We start from the raw sequence: 21,769 nt of genomic DNA, 5'->3' as shown, positions 1-21,769 counted from the left end.
CAATGGCAAACTTCATTCAGCCATTTTTTATAGGTTTACCATTTAATTCTTGTTTGTTGTTTAGCACGGCGAATTCCAATGTAGAATTGTAGAAAAAAGTCATACGATCGTCAAAACTGCCTAGGGTGCTGCTAGCTTCTTCTTTATTTTCTTTAAAACAAATCGATATTTGCATAAAATACGCATATGTATTATTTTTTTAATGATTAAATATTCGTTGTTGGTTTTTGTTTCTTTTGTATTTTATGGTTTTGTAAGAGGTCATTTTCATAGGTCTTTCCATGATGGATGTACTAACCCTTTTCCGTTTTATGTAAACTTGTTTGCAATTCGGAATATATATTCTTTTACTTATACTTTCTTTTATATTTACTTTATTTTCATTATAGTTTTCCGTGTAAATTGTGTTTTTTTACTCCATGGAAGATGACGAGGAGGAAGAGGAGTAGGGTTATGATAAAAATTGTTTGTTTTTGCTTAAATAGTAAATAATCAATGCACTTGACTATTAAATTTCTAGTTTTTCATTCGATTCGTTTGTACAATCATCCGAACACAAGCAATATACAAACCGCACACCACAATGTTAAGATAACAACTCAAACTGAAGAGTGTGTTCGAAAGAAAGCTTGGTGATCGATTATGGCCGAGGTAAGTGTACAACTGTATTTTGAAAATATCTCTTCCCTATTCTCTTTGACTCTTTTTTTAACAACAACACTTTCAGTCAGTGTTGCCAATTTGGTGCTTTTAGCACCAAATTTAGTGCTTTTTGATTTCTAAAAAGCACCAAATTGCCTTTTTGGTGCCTTTTCAAAAAAAGCACCAACTTGGTGCTTTCTGGCATTTTCATTTAGTGCTTTTGGTGCTTTTTTTATTTCGAACAGTATTAAGTTTAATTGATACAAAAATTTTGATTAGACTTTCAAGAGCCGAAGAAACTCAAATTTATTGCCAAATATACAATTTTATTGTTATGAAGTTGGTATTGATTATTTTTAATTAATATTGTTATTTAGGGTATTCTGTAGGAAAGTCGAGCGATGAGTGTCGAATTTTCGAATTTGGTAAAGATGTCATTAAAAACGTTTGTATTAAATTCACAAAAGCACGCACCACTGAAATAAGACTCCTTCCATATATTAATATTTTGAAAGTTGAAAAACATCACTGATCAAAATGAATTGGACGAAAGCATTAAAACTGATCAAAGTGTATACTTGAATAGCGGTTCATAATGGTGAGTACTAAGTTCGAGTTTTGCCGCTAAAGTGAAAACTATATCAGTAAAAAAGGCATAAAATTATGCATATTTGCTGCAAATTTTATTATAACTTGATGGGGAATAGCCAAAAGCAAATTTTCACAAAGTTTGTATTCCTTAAAATTAATTATTAAAGAAATTGTAATTGTCAAAAAATGACTATTTTAGCAGCTAAACTCGATCTTAATACCCACCTTAACTTCTTAAAATTCAATTCACAAAAGTTCTATAATAGGTACATCTTCGGAAGTTTTTTTATACCCTCCACCATAGGATGGGGGTATATTAACTTTGTCATTCCGTTTGTAACACATCGAAATATTGCTCTAAGACCCCATAAAGTATATATATTCTGGGTCGTGGTGAAATTCTGAGTCGATCTGAGCATGTCCGTCCGTCCGTCCGTCTGTTGAAATCACGCTAACTTCCGAACGAAACAAGCTATCGACTTGAAACTTGGCACAAGTAGTTGTTATTGATGTAGGTCAGATGGTATTGAAAATGGGCCATATCGGTCCACTTTTACGTATAGCCCCCATATAAACGGACCCCCAAATTTGGCTTGCGATTGCTCTAAAAGAAGCAAATTTCATCCGATCAGGCTGAAATTTGGTACATGGTGTCAGTATATGGTCTCTAACAACCATGCAAAAATTGGTCCATATCGGTCCACTTTTACGTATAGCCCCCATATAAACGGACCCCTAAATTTGGCTTGCGATTGCTCTAAGTGAAGCAAATTTCATCCGATCCGGCTGAAATTCGGTACGTGGCGTTAATATATGGTCTCTAACAACCATGCAAAAATTGGTCCATATCGGTCCATAATTATATATAGCCCCCATATAAACGGATCCCCAGATTTGAACTCCGGAGCCTCTTAGAGGAGCAAAATTCATCCGATCCGGTTGAAATTTGGTACGCGGTGTTAGTATATGGTCTCTAACAACCATGCAAAAATTGGTCCATATCGGTCCATAATTATATATAGCCCCCATATCAACCGATCCCCAGATTTGAACTCCGGAGCCACTTGTACGCGCAAAATTCATCCGATCCGGTTGAAATTTGCAAGGTGGTGTTAATATATGGCCGCTAATAACCGTGCCAAAATTGGTCCATATCGGTTCATACACAGAAAAAAATATCACCAAAATATTTCCAATTAAAAAGTTAATTGAAGTTGAAAATTTTTTCAATTAATAAATTAATTGATACAATTAACTTTTTAATCATGATAGAAACATTAAGTTAATTAAGTCAATGATTGACATTTTTAAAATGTTTAATTAAAAAATTAATTGATACAATTAACTTTTTAATCAAATTCGGAAGACTAATTCAGATAAAAAAGTGCTGATTTTTTTTACTTTTTTAATTAAAAATGTATTTCAAACAATCATTTGTTAATCCAAATAAAAACTCTAAGCCAATCTAACTAAGTAATTAAAAATAGTTACCTTTTTAAAAATAGTTACCTTAATAAATTAATTGCGTTTTGCAATCAACATCAATTAAATTTTTAATTGAATCAATTAAAAAATTAACTGTGATTGATACTATCATTTTCGTGATTGAAGACATTTCAATTAAAAAATTAATTGGATCAATTAATTTGGTGATTGAATCAGAGAAAAAATTTTTTGTGTGTAATCATGCTTGCCACTCGAGCAAAAATAATCTAGCAAAATTTAATTTCTATAGAAAATTTTGTCAAAATTTTATTTCTACAGAAAATTTTGTCGAAATTTTATTCCTATAGAAAATTTTGGCAAAATTTTATTTCTGTAGAAAATATTGTCAAAATTTTAATTCTATAGAGAATGTTGTTAAAATTTTAAATCTTTTGAAAATTTTGTAAAAAATTTTATTTCTATAGAATATTTTGTCAAAATGTTATATCTATAGAAAATTTTGTTAAAATCGTATTTCTATAGAAAATTTTGTCCAAATTTTACTTCTATAGAAAATGTTGTCAAAATTTTATTTCTATAGAAAATTTTGTCAAACTTAATTATATACTATTTAATCGGCCATTTTAAGTTTAATATATACCACGTATGGACTACGTGGTAAATATTACGGTATTAGGAAGTTTTAAGATACCTTGTTATCGGCAAAAGTTACCGCAACCCAAGTAATTCGATTGTGGACGACAGTCTTCAGTAGAAGTTTCTACGCAATCCATGGTGGAGGGTACATAAGCTTCGGCCTGGCCGAACTTACGGCCGTATATACTTGTTTTTTTTTTTTTTGTTTTTTTTTAGTAGAGCATTTAATTTTCGATTTTGTGGTGGAAGGTGGTATGTTAGAATTTATAATATATTTTTGGTGCTTTTTGGCCTTGGGGAGTTGGCAACACTGAAAGTTTCAGTGTTGCCATTAAATAATAATTTTTATTGGAAATCGGTTTAAAAAATCGTACAACTGGTGGAATTGAAAAATTTTTAACCCTTCTGTGCGTGATGAGGTTCCGCTGGACGTTTTTGATTTTGTGATGGTTTATGACTTCTTGTATTAAAGTATTTTAAGTTGAAAACTTTAAATTTGTGTATGACTGAAACATTAAATCGGTTTTTATACACTCACAGAAGAGTGAACCCATTAGCGAGAACTTCGTATGTCGCTAAAGCAGCATATACCCATAGTAAGTTCAACAATTTCCTATAGGTTAGTAATTTGTTTTAACTTTTGTCAAGTTCAAATTTAACTGTTCAGAAGTAAAAAAATTAACTAATAATACATTAACCTCCATTTTCATGAAGCTGCGTTAGTGCTACGTTAGCTAACGAACTTTTAAATCGTGATATCTACATATCTGTCATCTTGCGTCCATATGCGAGTTAGAAACTTAACTGCTGAAAATTTTCCAGTTAAAGTTAACCGGAGAAAAGTTATTTCCATTTTTCTTTATGTTAACTGGTAGTTAAAGCCTAACGGAGCTATATGAAAATGGCCGTAAAAAAAAAGAAATTAGTGTTCTGCGTTTCCTAGACCACCTGATGACGTGGAGCAAGGAGAACTCAAGGGGGAGGATCCCTATTTCTACATGTCATATATTTAGTACAAACCACTTACTCTTCTGTAGTACAAATCCTTTAGAACCATTTATTAGATCATTTTTCTAACTAAACACACACCCAGAAAAAAGTGACCCCTTCTTTAAATTAAAATGAACTCATTGTGAAGAAAGTTGAACTTCGTATAGCGCCAAAGGCATTTTTTTTTTTATTTGTTTGAACGATTTGATTTTCGTAGAAATTAGGTAGAGTGCATTCCGTCAGTCGTGTGTTGATCGTTTCTTGGAATGGACGGAGAATACGGAATTAGTATGGTTTGTCTTAATTTATTTATTCAGAAGTGGCACGTGGTTTTATGTGAACACAAAAAAAGGAAAGTGTAATTGAAACAAGTAAAGGGTGGTTAAAATTTCAAGGGCCGATGTTGATTTTGAATAAAACACAAACTATTTAGGAAATTATTGTAATTTTATTTTATTATGATATATTGGTATTATTCAATTATGTATGGAACAAAATATCGGCCAAATGGGCGCCGCTACCTCGGTGGCACACCTTCATCCGATGGTCCAAATTTTCGATGACGCTGAGGCATAATGGAGGTTCTATGCCGTTAATGTGCCGAATTATCTTATCCTTTAGCTCTTGAATTGTTGCTGGCTTATCGAAGTACACCTTTTCTTTCAAATAACCACAAAGAAAAAAGTCCAACGGTGTCAAATCATATGATCTTGGCGGCCAATTGACATCGCCATAACGTGAGATAACATGGTCATTGAATTTGTTGCGCAAAAGAGCCATTGTTTCGTTAGCTGTGTGGCAAGTGGCACCGTCCTGCTGAAACCACATATCGTCCACATCGATATCTTCCAATTCGGACCATAAAAAGTTCGTTATCATCTCACGATAGCGAACACCATTCACAGTAACTGCCTGACCGGCCTCATTTTGGAAAAAAAAAACGGCCCGATGATGCCGCCAGCCCATAAACCGCACCAAACAGTCACTCTTTGTGGGTGCATTGGTTTTTCGACAATCACTCTTGGATTCTCATTCGCCCAAATGCGGCAATTCTGTTTATTGACGAATCCACTGAGGTGAAACTGTGCCTCATTACTGAAGATGATTTCTTCGAAAATTGATCATCCGCTGTTGCCATTTCTTGGAACCATCTAACACCTTGTTGGATTGTGTATCTCTCCATGGTTCAAATTGAGTAAGTCTGAAATAGAGAAATGTCAAATAAAATTCGGAAAAAAACTTGGCGTTTAGGTGTGATTCACATTCAACATCGGCCCTTACAATTTAACCACCATATATGGCCGTAAGTTCGGCCAGGCCGAATCTTATGTACCCTCCACCATGGATAGCGTAGAAACTTCTACGAAAGACTGTCATCCACAATCGAATTACTTGGGTTGTGGTATCTTAAATCGTTTACTAAATTGTGAGTTAGTCCATACGTGGTATATATATTGGACAAAAAAGGTATGTGTAGGTAAGTCTACAAATAATTACGAATCGATATGGACTTTTGCACGGTACGTAGAGAGCCAGAATTGAAATACGGGGGTCGCTTATATGGGGGCTATATACAATTATGAACTTGATATGGACCAATTTTTGTGTGATTGGGAATCGATTTATCTGAGGGCTATATATAACTATAGACCGATATGGACCTAGTTAGGCATGGTTGTTAACAGTCATATACTAGCACAATGTTCCAAATTTCAACTGACTCGGATGAAATTTGCTCCTTCAAGAGGCTCCAAAACCAAATCTCGAGATCGGTTTATATGGGGGCTATATATGATTATGGACTGATATGGACCACTTTTGGCATGGTTGTTAAATATCATATACTACCACCACATACCAAATTTCAACCAGATCGGGTGAATTTTGCTTCTCCAAAAGGCACAGGAGGTCAAATCTGGGGATCGGTTTATGTGGGGGTTATATATAATTATAGACTGATATGAACGAATTCCTGCATGGTTGTTGGATACCATATACTAACATCACGTACCAAATTTCAATTGAATCGGATGAATTTTGCTCTTCCAAGGGGCACCAAAACCAAATCTCGGGATCGGTTTTTATGGGGGCTATATATGATTATGGACTGACATGGACCACTTTTGGCATGGTTGTTAAATACTATATACTACCGCCACGTACCAAATATCAACCAGATCGGATGAATTTTGCTTCTCCAAAAGGCACAGGAGGTCAAATCTGGAGATCGGTTTATGTGGGGGTTATATATAATTATAGACTGATATGAACCAATTCCTGCATGGTTGTTGGATACCATATACTAACCTCATGTACCAAATTTCAACCGAATCGGTTGAATTTTGCACTTCCAAGGGGCTCCAGAGGTCAAATCTGGGGATCGGTTTATATGGGGGCTATATATAATTATGGACCGATTTCGACCAATTTTTGCATGGGTGTTTGAGGCCATATATTAAAATTTGCTTCCTAGAAGCAAGTACACAACACCCAAATTTAAAAGAAGATTGTGTCTTAAAAGTATCCTTATTTGTATTCTCCGCTTCTTTGGCTCGGAATCAATACCAACATTTTTAAAGTAAAGACAAAATCTTTAGAACCGAGCATGTGTTTTTTTTCAGTGCAGCTATTCCTGTCATCTGTTGAATGATAGTGGTTATTTAAAATTCCGCCCGTTCTAATTTTTGGCAGTTTATGTTTGTTTTATATATCCGACACATTAAATTTTTTTAACATCTAAACTTTATATCTGAGTAGCCCAAAATTTTCAATTTTGTCGTAGAGTCGTATCAAAACTTAAAATTAGAGTTTTTTTTGGACATATATCGATCTATTTTTGGAACACTACACCTTAAAATTACTATTGGAATACTGTTAAAATGAGATTTAGGTACACCACCTGGAGTCGACTCCGGAGTCGGAGTCGAGGCTAATAAGAAATGCTGGAGTCGGAATCGAGCAAAATTGACTCGACTCCACAGCCCTGATCAATATAAAAACATTTTAGATGAGGACAATTTTTTTTTTCTTGGAACCATGTTTACAGAGCCAACATTGTTGCAGGTGAAAATGTTACATGGTCGACGCAAAAATTGTTCCTATAATATTTTTTTTTACTCTTCGAATATGATTGTGACAATCATATTTCTTCTCTGCGTATAGATAAAAGAAATATAGGAAAATTTTCTATATTCTTACAAGTGTGTTTCCCTAAGTTTTGAAACACACTTGAACACACGAATGAACTAAAATATTTTTATTCGTATATATGATAAGCTTTATATAACAACCCAGAAAAAAAATTGGAAGTTCTTCCAAAGGCACAACTTTAAAAGCACTTCCAGAAGATGCACTCACAATGATGTTCTTTATTTTAACTACCCAAGATGTTCTTTTAATTCAATTTTTTATAACTTAGTTTTTTTCATACTTTTAATGGGTAATTTTAACTTTTTTGTTTCAAATATGTTAACAACAGAGTAAGAATTCATAAAATGGTACAAATCATTTAAATTTTGTCAAAAAAAGTGCTAAATCCAATCTGAAAAAATTGTGAATTTTTGAAAATATTTGAGGTCAAACGTTTCCGACAAGCGTTAGAATCCATTAAAAATTATAAAAATTATTTATTTCACAAAATATCACAGAATTGTTTAATTTATATCCAAAACATTGAATTCGGATCACACCTAAAGAAGTGATGCATACTCAGTGCAATGGCTTTTGAAATGGAGGACTTCCGTCCTATGACAAGCCCATGTTAAATTCATCGCTTCTGCGTCAAGTTTGCACCACTTCCGGATCCAAAAAGAACATTTTCATTACCTTTTTTGCGACGCTTTTTTTGCTGGGAAAGGAAGTCAGTATTTTATAAGCAATTTTACTAAGTATGAGGAAACATGGTTTTAGTTCGGTTTTTGTTTATTATTACGAATGCTTTGTTATCAGTGAATAAAATTTTCTTGTTCAGTAGTAAATTCTTATACCCAGCGAAGAAAACATTATTCGTAAAATTACATGCCTTATTCTAGTTAATGAACTATTCCTAACTGTTTTTAGTTTAGGATTTTTTTATTGAAACAAATAAATTTTATTATTTCACACAAACATTTAACTTAATGGAAATAAAATGTCTAAACTAAGTCGATGAACTTTTTTCCTTTAGTTTCGAAGGCACTTTTTTCTGGGTGCACTATCCACTTAGCTCTTATATTCATCAACAACCAAACGTGACTTTGTTTATCCTTTTCTTACTTGGCTGCATGTATTCATTAACACATACAGTCAAGGATGTCTATTTTTAGAAGCACCAAATGATCACATGTTTCGGAGACGAACTATTGTCTAGAAATAGATCCTCTTAACGGTAGTTAGAATTGACATTCATCGTTAGTTTATACTAAAAAACATATGCACTAACTTATAATACCCTGTTCCACAGTGTGGAGCAGGGTATAAAAAAGTGAACTCTCTATTTCACTAAAGCCAATTTGACTTTATTTTAGTTCATGTAATTATTATGCTTGGATAAAGTTTCCTTTACTCTAATAATTGTTTGCTACGTTAGTTAAATGAACTAAAAAATGGGAAAAAATTATACACAAATTAAGCATAAAGATTTCCTAAATTAGTACTTCTCACAAAATATTTCATTATTTCTTTAATTTGTAAATTTTACAACAAATGTGTCCATCATGAACTTCGTATGTCATTAAAGACATTCTTGCAATTTTGAACTCCAATTTTTTCCATCAAACTACAAAATTTTCTTTAACAATAACAAACAAAACGAATGAAAATAGAGGAAGCACGCTCAAAAACAAACCCAGCCATATACATTCAAATGGATGATTTGAGTTTGGCAAAGGAAAAGAAATATGCTTGCAAATTTGTCTATTCAGTAGCCGACTATCAAAACCTTTTTTTGGGAGGTTCAAGTGTAGTTCACTTTGGGTTGAGTGAATTACCCGAATTTATTCTGATAATTGATTGATAGTTTTGCTGCAAGTAGAGGATGCTGATGAGGAATGTGGTAATTCCGAAACAGCTGTACATCCAACCATCTTGCAGTCTATAGGGCTTTGCCCAAATAAATTTGACAAGCACACTTTTCCTCTGTTGGTTAAGCTACACTTGTAGTTTAGTCAATGCATGGTTTTAAGCTGAAATCAAAAACAACAATAATGATTGAAGAGAAACCAACAATAACAAACAAAACGAACAAGTGAAAAAAATTTATTATAAATATAAATTTTCTTGAATTTGTCGAAAAATATTTACTTATTTTTGTGATATCGGCTTGATGTCAGCGTTTGTAATACTGTTTAGTTAAAATTTTCTAAAACTATTCAAAATTTTCTAAAATTAACTAAAAGTTTTCTTCCTGGATGGGTTCACTTTTTTCACTGTATTTATACTAAAGATGGAAATTTCGTGTCCAACTAGACTTTGTAATACTGCACTGTAAAAGTTCAGTAACGCTGAGAAACTTCTTCGTACGTTCGAGAAAATGACAATTATTATAAAGGGTGATTCTTTTGAGGTTAGGATTTTCATGCATTAGTATTTGACAGATCACGTGGGATTTCAGACATGGTGTCAAAGAGAAAGATGCTCAGTATACTTTGACATTTCATCATGAATAGACTTACTAACGAGCAACGCTTGCAAATCATTGAATTTTATTACCAAAATCAGTGGCAGAAAATCCGCTTTTTTATCGACAAATTTTGTTCAGCGATGAGGCTCATTTCTGGTTGAATGGCTACGTAAATAAGCAAAATTGCCGCATTTGGAGTGAAGAGCAACCAGAAGCCGTTCAAGAACTGCCCATGCATCCCGAAAAATGCACTGTTTGGTGTGGTTTGTACGCTGGTGGAATCATTGGACCGTATTTTTTCAAAGATGCTGTTGGACGCAACGTTACGGTGAATGGCGATCGCTATCGTTCGATGCTAACAAACTTTTTGTTGCCAAAAATGGAAGAACTGAACTTGGTTGACATGTGGTTTCAACAAGATGGCGCTACATGCCACACAGCTCGCGATTCTATGGCCATTTTGAGGGAAAACTTCGGAGAACAATTCATCTCAAGAAATGGACCGGTAAGTTGGCCACCAAGATCATGCGATTTGACGCCTTTAGACTATTTTTTGTGGGGCTACGTCAAGTCTAAAGTCTACAGAAATAAGCCAGCAACTATTCCAGCTTTGGAAGACAACATTTCCGAAGAAATTCGGGCTATTCCGGCCGAAATGCTCGAAAAAGTTGCCCAAAATTGGACTTTCCGAATGGACCACCTAAGACGCAGCCGCGGTCAACATTTAAATGAAATTATCTTCAAAAAGTAAATGTCATGGACCAATCTAACGTTTCAAATAAAGAACCGATGAGATTTTGCAAATTTTATGCGTTTTTTTTTTAAAAAAAGTTATCAAGCTCTTAACAAATCACCCTTTATTTGCTTCAGTCCATTTATGAACTCATTGGGGGTTTCTAACCATTTTGCTGGTAATGGCCGTAAGTTCAATTTACTTCCACTGAGTTAATTTTGCTCATCAATAGTTAAATTTAACTAACTGTGAGTAAAATTTTAAACTACTCAATATGATGGAATTTACTTGTAGTTACGACATTCAATTTTCTGGGTGTAGGTATTTGAGAATGTTTAGTGCGATTCTGCGTGACGAGGTCCAATGGGACCTACCACTAATTACATTAGTGGTTTTAGCGCTAACACTAGCATTCATTCAGAAAATACCGTTATTTAGAAAGAATTTGTCACTTTTTATATCCCCCACCATAGGATGGGGGTATATTAACTTTGTCATTCCGTATGTAAAACATCGAAATATTGCTCTAAAACCCCATAAAGTATATTCTGGGTCGTGGTGAAATTCTGAGTCGATCTGAGCATGTCCGTCCGTCCGTCTGTTGAAATCACGCTAACTTGCGAACGAAACAAGCTACCGACTTGAAACTTGGCACAAGTAGTTGTTATTGATGTAGATCGGATGGTATTGCAAATGGGCCATATCGGTCCACTTTTACGTATAGCCCCCATATAAACGGACCCTCAAACTTGGCTTGCGAAGCCTCTAAGAGAACCGATTCGGCTGAAATTTGGTACTTGGTGTTAGTATATAATCTCTAACAACCGTGCAAAAATTGGTCCACATCGGTCCATAATTATATATAGCCCCCATATAAACCGATCCCCAGATTTGGCTTGCGGAGCCTGAAAGAGAATCAAATTTCATCCGATCTAGCTGAAATTTGGTACATGGTTTTGGTATATGGTCTCTAACAACCGTGCGAAAATTGGTCCATATCGGTCCATAATTAGAGCAATATGTGAACAAAATTTTGACGACGAGGGTATCCAATTCTGGGAGGTTTCACTATACATTAAAAGAGCGATAAAAAAGAAATAATTTTGGAGAAAAATATTTGCAAAAAATCACCGCTTGTAAGGTTTGAATCTGCGTTCATAATTCTTTATTTCTTTTAAAGAACACCTTGAGAAGTAGTTAGAATGCTATCATATTACGATCATACCACCAGCGTTGCCAATTTAGCTTTTTCCCGCTAGATTTGGCTTTTTTTGAAGACGTTTAGCGGGAAAAAAATGCATTTAGCTTTTAGCTTTTTTTTCTGGCTTTTTTTCATGACCCTTTTAGCTATTTTTGCCTTTTTTTATTTTCGACATGTTTCTATTGAAATATGGATAAATTGTCGTTTTTATCTAAGCCTTGCTGCAAGTATAAGGGTTTCCACATATTTCAAAGCTCAGTTGAAACATTAATAATGAGTCCAGCCATTATGCGGGCATTTTTGTAGCAAATACACCTTGTTGTAAAGTTTTTTCATTATATACATAAAATTTATCGTAAACTTTAAATCTACTATAACCATACAAATTTATTAGATAAACTGTCAGTAAATTATTGGGAATATTATCATTTGACACGTTTATCCTTTTTATGTTATTATAATATTCTAAAGTTATTACGATATTACTAAATTAAAATAGTAGATGTGAATAGCTTTGTGCACTGAAAAAATATGAAAAAAATATTGTCGTCTCCTTAAAATACGAACGCTAATTTTGGTTATAATAGCATTTGTGAATTTCTTTTAATATAAACTGTTTTCCTTGTCCAAAAGACGATAAAGTCGTTTTGTCCTTATAATTAAGTGATTCAACTTAAAAATGGGTATGTTTTCATGAAAGAAGGAAGAATTAATGAAATAGTCTTTAAATGTGAGGAGTTTTTGCATCTTAACCACAAACCAAAAAAGCGTTCAATAATAGAAGATGTTTTTCAACACTTTATTTTAAAAACGTATATATACAATAATTTCTACTTGAAGTCGAGTCTGAATTTGGAAATTTAAGTTGGCGTTAGCACGTTTTTAAAACACTTTGATAGCTCATGAAGAAAAGGAAAATGTTTTTACTGGGAAATGTAAACTATAGGTATTTTCTACAATTTAAATAAATGTAATGTATTTCGAATTTTTCACAATTTCAAATCCAAACTAAAATTTTATTTAAAAAAATGACAAATCATTTTTTTACCAAATCCAAAGCATGCTTAGATCATTTAATATTTTAAAATAACAAGTAAATAAAATAGAGGTATTGGGAAGGTAGCTCCCACAAAACGAAGGACTTCCAGTAAAAAATTTGTGATAGTAATCAAAATGTATCGAATACGCAAGCAGAGCTAATATGCCTTAGATATTGTTACAGTCTCACAGAAGTGGAATTAAAATGAAAATAATATGCATTGTAAGTGAAATAAAGCCTTTAAATTTGTTAAATTTCAATCAAAAATGTGACTTTTGATACAAAAAAATTTAGCTTTTTTTCTAGCTATTTTTTTAGCATTTTTTAGCTTTTTTTAGCTATTTTTTGGGCAAATCTAGCGGTTTTTGGTGAAACAATTCTGGCAACGCTGCATATCACAAACATTTGAATTGACGTTTCGATGCATCGTATTCAATGACGTTTGTTACTGAGTGTGTTAAGGTGATTTCTTATGGTACTCGAGACCTGCAAAATAGGGTACAAATCGTAACAAATATTTTTGAAAAGTGTCGATATATTTTGCAGGATAATCTCCTTTTAACTCGTTACCCTTGAAAGAAAATATATTTTCTCGTGGCCTGAAAAATAGGCCTCTTAGGTGGCTATGACCTTCTCATTCGACTGATTTCTGTGCCAAGAGAATTCTTGTTTTTATAGGTGTCGAAACATGGTCAAATTATGAGAATATTGTGGAACAGCTCGTAGCAAAATTCGATCAATTTCAGCTAGAGAATTGAGATGTTAGCCCGTGAGCCATGTTATAACAAGATCAGCTTTTCTTCGTCAACTAAAACTCGATATTTTCAATACAGTATCCAATATAGGGAATCTCAGTACTATAACAATAGTAACAGTCTTAGTTTTCACCTTGGGCTAGGCCATCTTGGTCTTTGGTGTGCAACGACGCTGAAACTTTATCGGATTGAGTGTAAGTCCAAACTGATTTGAAATAGTCTCATGGCTACACCAATCACGCCTACAGACTTCTCAAACCCAAAATGTCGTGTGGAACATGACTCACGTAATCTCTTGAAAAGTTTACTGTCTCGAATATACCATCTAAGGATTGTAATCAGAATCAAAAAAGTTAATTTTACGAGTTTTAGATTTGTCCACTTTTGTAAAATTTGGAAAAGTCGAATCTTCCAGTTCTCGAACATTCCAAAATTTAGAAAAATAAACTTTCCGATAAACCCTGCTGAAAAACATTTTCGTGACATTTTTTTTCGGAATTATAAACCATGTTCAATGTCTCCAATGTTATGGTCTTGCTGAGAAAGACTGTTCACGCTGTCGATGAATGGATGTAATTTTCTAATTTACGACATGATTCCAACAAATGCACAAATGTACACCTACACGTAACTGGAAATTCGAAGAAATAATATAATTTAGAAAAAATTGCACCATTATTTAGCCGTTTTCCTTAGAAAATGTTGGCAGCAAAGAAGCCCCCTCGCCGTATAAGTATTTCAATTTATAATCATACGCCTAGTGGTACACCTCATGGTTCGGGTGGTCGAATATAAAGGATATCGATAGGCCATTGTTAGCGGAAGGGGGTTCGTATAAGTGTTTCAATTGATAATCATACGCATGGTGGTACAGTTAATAGTTCCATAAACATACATACAACCAGCAAAAAAATTTGGAAGTTCTTCCAAAGGCACAACATTAAAAGCACTTCCCGAAGATGCACTCCCAGTGATGTTCTTTATTTTAACTTCCCGGGAAGTTATTTTAATTCAATTTTGTATAACATATTTTTTTTTCATACTTTTAATGGGTAATTTAAAATTTTTTTGTTTCAAATAGATTGCAAACAGAGTAAGAATTCATAAAATAGTACAAATCATTTAAATTTTGTCGAAAAAAAAATGCTAAATCCAATCTGAACAAATTGTGAATTTTTGAAAATATTTGGGGTCAAACGTTTCCTACAAGCGTTAGAATCCATTAAAAATTATAAAAATTATTTATTTGACAAAATATCACAGAATTTTTTCATTTACATCCAAAACATTGACTTCGGATCACACCTAAAGAAGTGATGCAAATTCAGTACAACAGCTGTTGAAATGGAGGACTTCCGTCCTATAACAAGCCCTTGTTAAATACATCGGTTCTGCGTCAATTTTGCACCACTTCCGGATCCAAAAAGAACATTTTCATTACTTTTTTGGCGACGATTTTTTTTGCTGGGCATTTAAAGCAGGAATCTAAACTGACAAGAAAAATTAATTTTATTGACAAAAATAACAAAAAATATATTATAAGAGGCGACTTATAAGAGCCTTGATTTAAACCTCGATAAAGAAGCGGCATCGGAATCCATACCAAATTCCTTAACGGAAGGTTCAAATCTGTTGAGTAAACTTTTATTTGAATGACAAGGAAAAAGGATTGAAATTCAATCATTTAAATAAGAGAACATACTTTTTTTCAAATGTGTTATTTATATTTACGAAAACAGAAAAAAATTAAATTGTTTTATGGGAAAAATAATTATATGTTATCGTGGGAAAATACAACTAAATTATACACACTTTTTGAGATTTTTACAACAAACAAATTATTGATACGATTAAAAGTTTGGATCACGGCATTCGAATGAAATTTGATGCAATTTCTCTAGCATTGCCAAAAGAAAAAAAAATGTACCCTCCATCATGGATTGCGTAGAAACTTCTTCTAAATGCTGCCACCCACAATCGAATTACTTAAGTTGCGGTAACGCTTGCCGATGGCAAGGTATCTTAAAACCTCCTAATACCATCTTCTAAATTGTATGTAAGTCCATACCTGGTATATATTAAATCAAAAAAGATCGATCCAATACGTATATAATTCAGTTTGACAAAGTAGACATAAAATTTTGACAAAATTTTCTACAGAAATAAAATTTTAACAAAATTTTCTATAGAAATAAAATTTTCACAAAATTTTCTATAGAAATAAAAATTTTCACAAAATTTTCTATAGAAAGAACATTTTGACAAAAATGTCTACAGAAATAAAATTTTAACAAAATTTTCATAGAAATCAACTTTTGACAAAATTTTCTATAGAAATAAAATCTTGGTAGATTATTTTTGGCTCGAGTGGCAACCATGATTATGAATCGAATAAAATTTGAACAAAATTTTCTATAGAAATAAAATTTTGACAATGATGAAAATTTTATTATGAACCGAATAAAATTTTAACAAAATTTTCTCTAGAAATAAAATTTTGACAAAATTTTCTATAGAAATAAAATTTTGACAAAATTTTCTATAGAAATAAAATTTTGGTAGATTATTTTTGTTTCTAGTGGCAAACATGATTATGAACCGATATGGACCAATTTTTGTGTGATTGGACCAATTTTGGTATGGTTGTTAGCGACCATATACTAACACCACGTTCCTCATTTGAACCGGATCGGATGAATTTTGCTCCTCCAAGAGGCTCCGGAGGTCAAATCTGGAGAACGTTTTATATGGGGGCTATATATAATTATGGACCGATATGGACCAATTTTTGCACGGTTGCTAGAGACCATATTCTAACACCATGTACCAAATTTCAGCCGGATCGGATGAAATTTGCTTCTCTTAGAGGCTCCGCAACCCAAATGTGGAGATCGGTTTATATGGGGGCTATATATAATTATGAACCGATGTGGACCAATTTTTGCATGATTGTTAGAGACCATATACCAACACCATGTACCAAATTTCAGCCGGATCGGATGAAATATGCTTCTCTTTGAGGCTCCGCAAGCCAAATCTAGGGATCGGTTTATATGGGGGCTATATATAATTATGGACCGATGTGGACCAATTTTTGCATGATTGTTAGAGACCATATACCAACACCATGTACCAAATTTCAGCCGGATCGGATGAAATATGCTTCGGTTAGAGGCTCCACAAGCCAAATCTGAGGGTCCCTTTATATGGGGGCTATACGTAAAAGTGGACCGATATGGCCCATTTTCAATACCATCCGACCTACATCGATAACAACTATGTGTGCCAAGTTTCAAGTCGATAGCTTGTTTCGTTCGGAAGTTAGCGTGATTTCAACAGACGGACGGACGGACGGACATGCTTAGATCGACTCAGAATTTCACCACGACCCAGAATAGATATATATACTTTATGGGGTCTTAGAGCAATATTTCGATGTGTTACAAACGGAATGACAAAGTTAATATACCCCCATCCTATGATGGAGGGTATATAAAAATCGATCCAATTCGTATATAATTCAGTTTGACAAAGTAGACATAAAATTTTGACAAAATTTTCTACAGAAATAAAATTTTAACAAAATTTTCTATAGAAATAAAATTTTCACAAAATTTTCTATAGAAATAAAATTTTCACAAAATTTTCTATAGAAATAAAAACTTTCACAAAATTTTCTATAGAAAGAAAATTTTGACAAAAATGTCTACAGAAATAAAATTTTAACAAAATTTTCTATAGAAATAAACTTTTGACAAAATTTTCTATAGAAATAAAATCTTGGTAGATTATTTTTGGCTCGAGTGGCAACCATGATTATGAACCGAATAAAATTTGAACAAAATTTTCTATAGAAATAAAATTTTGACAATGGTGACAATTTTATTATGAACCGAATAAAATTTTAACAAAATTTTCTCTAGAAATAACATTTTGACAAAATTTTCTATAGAAATACAATTTTGACAAAATTTTCTATAGAAATAAAATTTTGGTAGATTATTTTTGGCTCTAGTGGCAAACATGATTATGAACCGATATGGACCAATTTTTGTGTGATTGGACCAATTTTTGTATGGTTGTTACACAGAAAAAAATATCACCAAAATATTTCCAATTAAAAAGTTAATTGAAGTTGAAAATTTTTTCAATTAATAAATTAATTGATACAATTAACTTTTTAATCGTGATAGAAACATTAAGTTGATTAAGTCAATGATTGAAATTTTTAAAATGTTTAATTAAAAAATTAATTGATACAATTAACTTTTTAATCAAATTCGGAAGACTAATTCAGTTAAAAAAAGTGCTGATTTTTTTTTTTTACTTTTTTAATTAAAAATGTATTTCAAACAATCATTTGTTAATCCAAATAAAAACTCTAATCCAATCTAACTAAGTAATTAAAAATAGTTACCTTTTTTAATTAATAAATTAATTGCGTTTTGCAATCAACATCAATTAAATTTTTAATTGAATCAATTAAAAAATTAATTGAATTTTGCTGAAAAAATCAATTAAATTTTTAATCAAGAATTTTTTCTATGCCCAATTAAAACTGTGATTGATACTATCATTTTCGTGATTGAAGACATTTCAATTAAAAAATTAATTGGATCAATTAATTTGATGATTGAATCAGAGAAAAAAATTTTTGTGTGTAGCGACCATATACTAACACCACGTTCCTAATTTGAACCGGATCGGATGAATTTTGCTCCTCCAAGAGGCTCCGGAGGTCAAATATGGAGAACGTTTTATATGGGGGCTATATATAATTATGGACCGATATGGACCAATTTTTGCACGGTTGCTAGAGACCATATACCAATACCATGTACCAAATTTCAGCCGGATCGGATGCAATTTGCTTCTCTTTGAGGCTTCGCAAGCCAAATCTGGAGATCGGTTTTGCATGATTGTTAGAGACCATATACCAACACCATGTACCAAATTTCAGCCGGATCGGATGAAATATGCTTCTCTTAGAGGCTCCACAAGCCAAATCTGGGGATCGGTTTATATGGGGGCTATATATAATTAAGGACCGATGTGGACCAATTTTTGCATGGTTGTTAGAGACCATATACCAACACCATGTACCAAATTTCAGCCGGATCGGATGAAATATGTTTCTCTTAGAGGCTCCAAAACCAAATCTGGGGATCGGTTTATATGGGGCTATATATAATTATGGACCGATGTGGACCAATTTTTGCATGGTTGTTAGAGACCATATACCAAGATCATGTACCAAATTTCAGCCCTATCGGATGAAATTTGCTTCTCTTTGAGGCTCCGCAAGCCAAATCTAGGGATCGGTTTATATGGGGGCTATATATAATTATGGACCGATGTGGACCAATTTTTGCATGATTGTTAGAGACCATATACCAACACCATGTACCAAATTTCAGCCGGATCGGATGAAATATGCTTCGGTTATAGGCTCCACAAGCCAAATCTGAGGGTCCCTTTATATGGGGGCTATACGTAAAAGTGGACCGATATGGCCCATTTTCAATACCATCCGACCTACATCGATAACAACTATTTGTGCCAAGTTTCAAGTCGATAGCTTGTTTCGTTCGGAAGTTAGCGTGATTTCAACAGACGGACGGACGGACGGACGGACATGCTTAGATCGACTCAGAATTTCACCACGACCCAGAATATATATACTTTATGGGGTCTTAGAGCAATATTTCGATGTGTTACAAACGGAATGACAAAGTTAATATACCCCCATCCTATGATGGAGGGTATAAAAACGAATCAGAACATCAAGATTTTCCTTTACAAATCCCCTTATAATAGCCGGTTATTTGAAAACTAGATTTCCAATTTCAGGCAAATTGGAAAAAAATTGCGGTGTCTGGATGACCAAGAAAAAAATTGGGAGACCGGTTTCCCCATATACCAAAACATGGATCGATATAAACCAAATTCAACAGGCAAAACATGTACGTTTACAATTCCAGGAAAATAGGGTAAAAACCGTGGTATACTCGTATATTATAAGCCCAAGACTTCAAATCGGCAGATCAGTCTATAAGGATGCTATACAAAACAAGTATATACAGCAGTAAGTCGAGAGATCAGTCTATATGGGGCTATACCCAAACATGGACCGATAAGCACCATTTTCGGCACACCTTTTGATGGTCCTAAAATACCTCTAGAGTTCCAATTCCAGGCAAATTGGACAAAAACTACGGATTTTAGAAGCCCAAGACGTAAAGTCGGGAGATCAGCTTATATGGGGGCTATACCAAAAGATGGACCAATATGCGCCATTTGCGTTACACCAATTGTTGGTACTAAAATACCTCTAGATTTCAAATTTCAGGTAAATCGGAATGATAATACGGTTTTTAGAAGGCCAAGAAGTAAAATCGGGAGATCGGTCTATATGGGGGCTATACCAAAACATGGACCGATACAACCCATTTTCGACACACAAATTTAGGGTTCTAAAATACCTCTAGATTTCAAATTTCAGGCAAATCGGATCGTAAATACCGTTTCTAGAAGCCCAAGAAGTAAAATAGGGAGATCGGTCTATATGGGGGCTATACCAAAACATGGACCTATACAACCCATTTTCGACACACAAATTTATGGTTTTAAAATACCTTATTGTTGTTTTTTTGTTTTTTTGATCTCAGCTTAAAGCCATGCATTGACTAAACTACAAGTGTAGCTTAACCAACAGAGGAAAAGTATGCTTGTCAAATTTATTTGGGCAAAGCCCTATAGACTGCAAGATGGTTGGATGTACAGCTGTTTCGGAATTACCACATTCCTCATCAGCATCCTCTACTTGCAGCAAAACTATCAACCAATTATCAGAATAAATTCGGGTAATTCACTCAACCCAACGTGAACTACACTTGAACCTCCCGAAAAAGGGTTTGATAGTCGGCTACTGCCTAAACAAATTTGCCAGCATATCTCTTTTCCTTTGCCAAACTCAAATCATCGATTTGTATGTATTTGGCTGGGTTTGTTTTTGAGCGTGCTTCCTCTATCTTCATTCGTTTTGTTTGTTATTGTTGGCTTCTCTTCAATCGTTATTGTTGTTTTTTTGTTTTTTTGATCTCAGCTTAAAGCCATGCATTGACTAAACTACAAGTGTAGCTTAACCAACAGAGGAAAAGTATGCTTGTCAAATTTATTTGGGCAAAGCCCTATAGACTGCAAGATGGTTGGATGTACAGCTGTTTCGGAATTACCACATTCCTCATCAGCATCCTCTACTTGCAGCAAAACCTCTAGATTTCCAATTTCAGGCAAATCGGATAGTAAATACAGTTTCTAGAAGCCCAAGAAGTAAAATCGGGAGATCGGTCTATATAGGGGCTATACCAAAAGATGGACCCATATGCCCACACCTATTTGTGGTCCTAGAATACCTTTAGATTTCAAATTTCAGGCAAATGGGATAGTAAATACAGTATCTAGAAGCCCAAGAAGTAAAATCGGGAGATCGGTTTATATGGCGGCTATACTAAAACATGGACCGATACAACCCATTTTCGACACACAAATTTAGGGTTCTAAAATACCTCTAGATTTCAAATTTCAGGAAAATCGGATCGTAAATACCGTTTCTAAAAGCCCAAGAAGTTAAATCTGGAGACCGGTCTATATGGGGGCTATACCAAAGCATGGACCGATACACTCCATTTTTGCACACCTTTTTGTGGACATAAAATACCTCTAGATTTTCAATTTCAGGAAAATCGGATAGTAAATACAGTTTCTAGAAGCCCAAGAAGTAAAATCGGGAGATAGGTCTATATGGGGACTATATCAAAACATGGACCGATAGGCACAATTTTCGGCACACCTTTTTATGGCCCTAAAATACCTCTAGATTTCCAAGTTCAGGCAAATTGGATAAAAACTACGGTTTTTATAAGCCCAAGACCCAAAATCAGGAGGTTGGTTTACATGGGGACTATATGAAAACTTGGACCGATATAGCCCATCTTCGAACTTGACCTACCTGCAAACAAAAAACGAATCTGCGCCAAATTTCAGGACGATAGTCCCATTATTGAAGGCTGTAGCGTGATTACAACAGACAGACAGACGGACATGCTTATATCGTCTTAGAATTTCTCCCTGATCA

At 33.8% G+C, this 21,769-nt stretch overlaps 1 protein-coding gene across 3 annotated transcripts in view; it reads right to left on the bottom strand.

Moving 5' to 3' along the window:
* LOC142234260 (uncharacterized) overlaps window positions 1–613 on the bottom strand; it is a 35,689-nt gene extending 35,076 nt beyond the window's left edge. Inside the window, exon 1 of one of the 3 annotated variants that reach the window (XM_075305348.1) lies at window positions 299–613. The gene's annotated coding sequence lies outside the window, so the exon portion shown is untranslated. The other 2 variants (XM_075305349.1, XM_075305350.1) reach the window with 2 other exon arrangements.
* Between the last annotated feature and the right edge of the window lie 21,156 nt (window positions 614–21,769).

The sequence above is a fragment of the Haematobia irritans genome, chromosome 4 (assembly GCF_050003625.1).
Source record: "Haematobia irritans isolate KBUSLIRL chromosome 4, ASM5000362v1, whole genome shotgun sequence".
Lineage (NCBI taxonomy): Eukaryota > Metazoa > Arthropoda > Insecta > Diptera > Muscidae > Haematobia > Haematobia irritans.
This window is presented reverse-complemented; position numbering and strand designations above follow the sequence as displayed.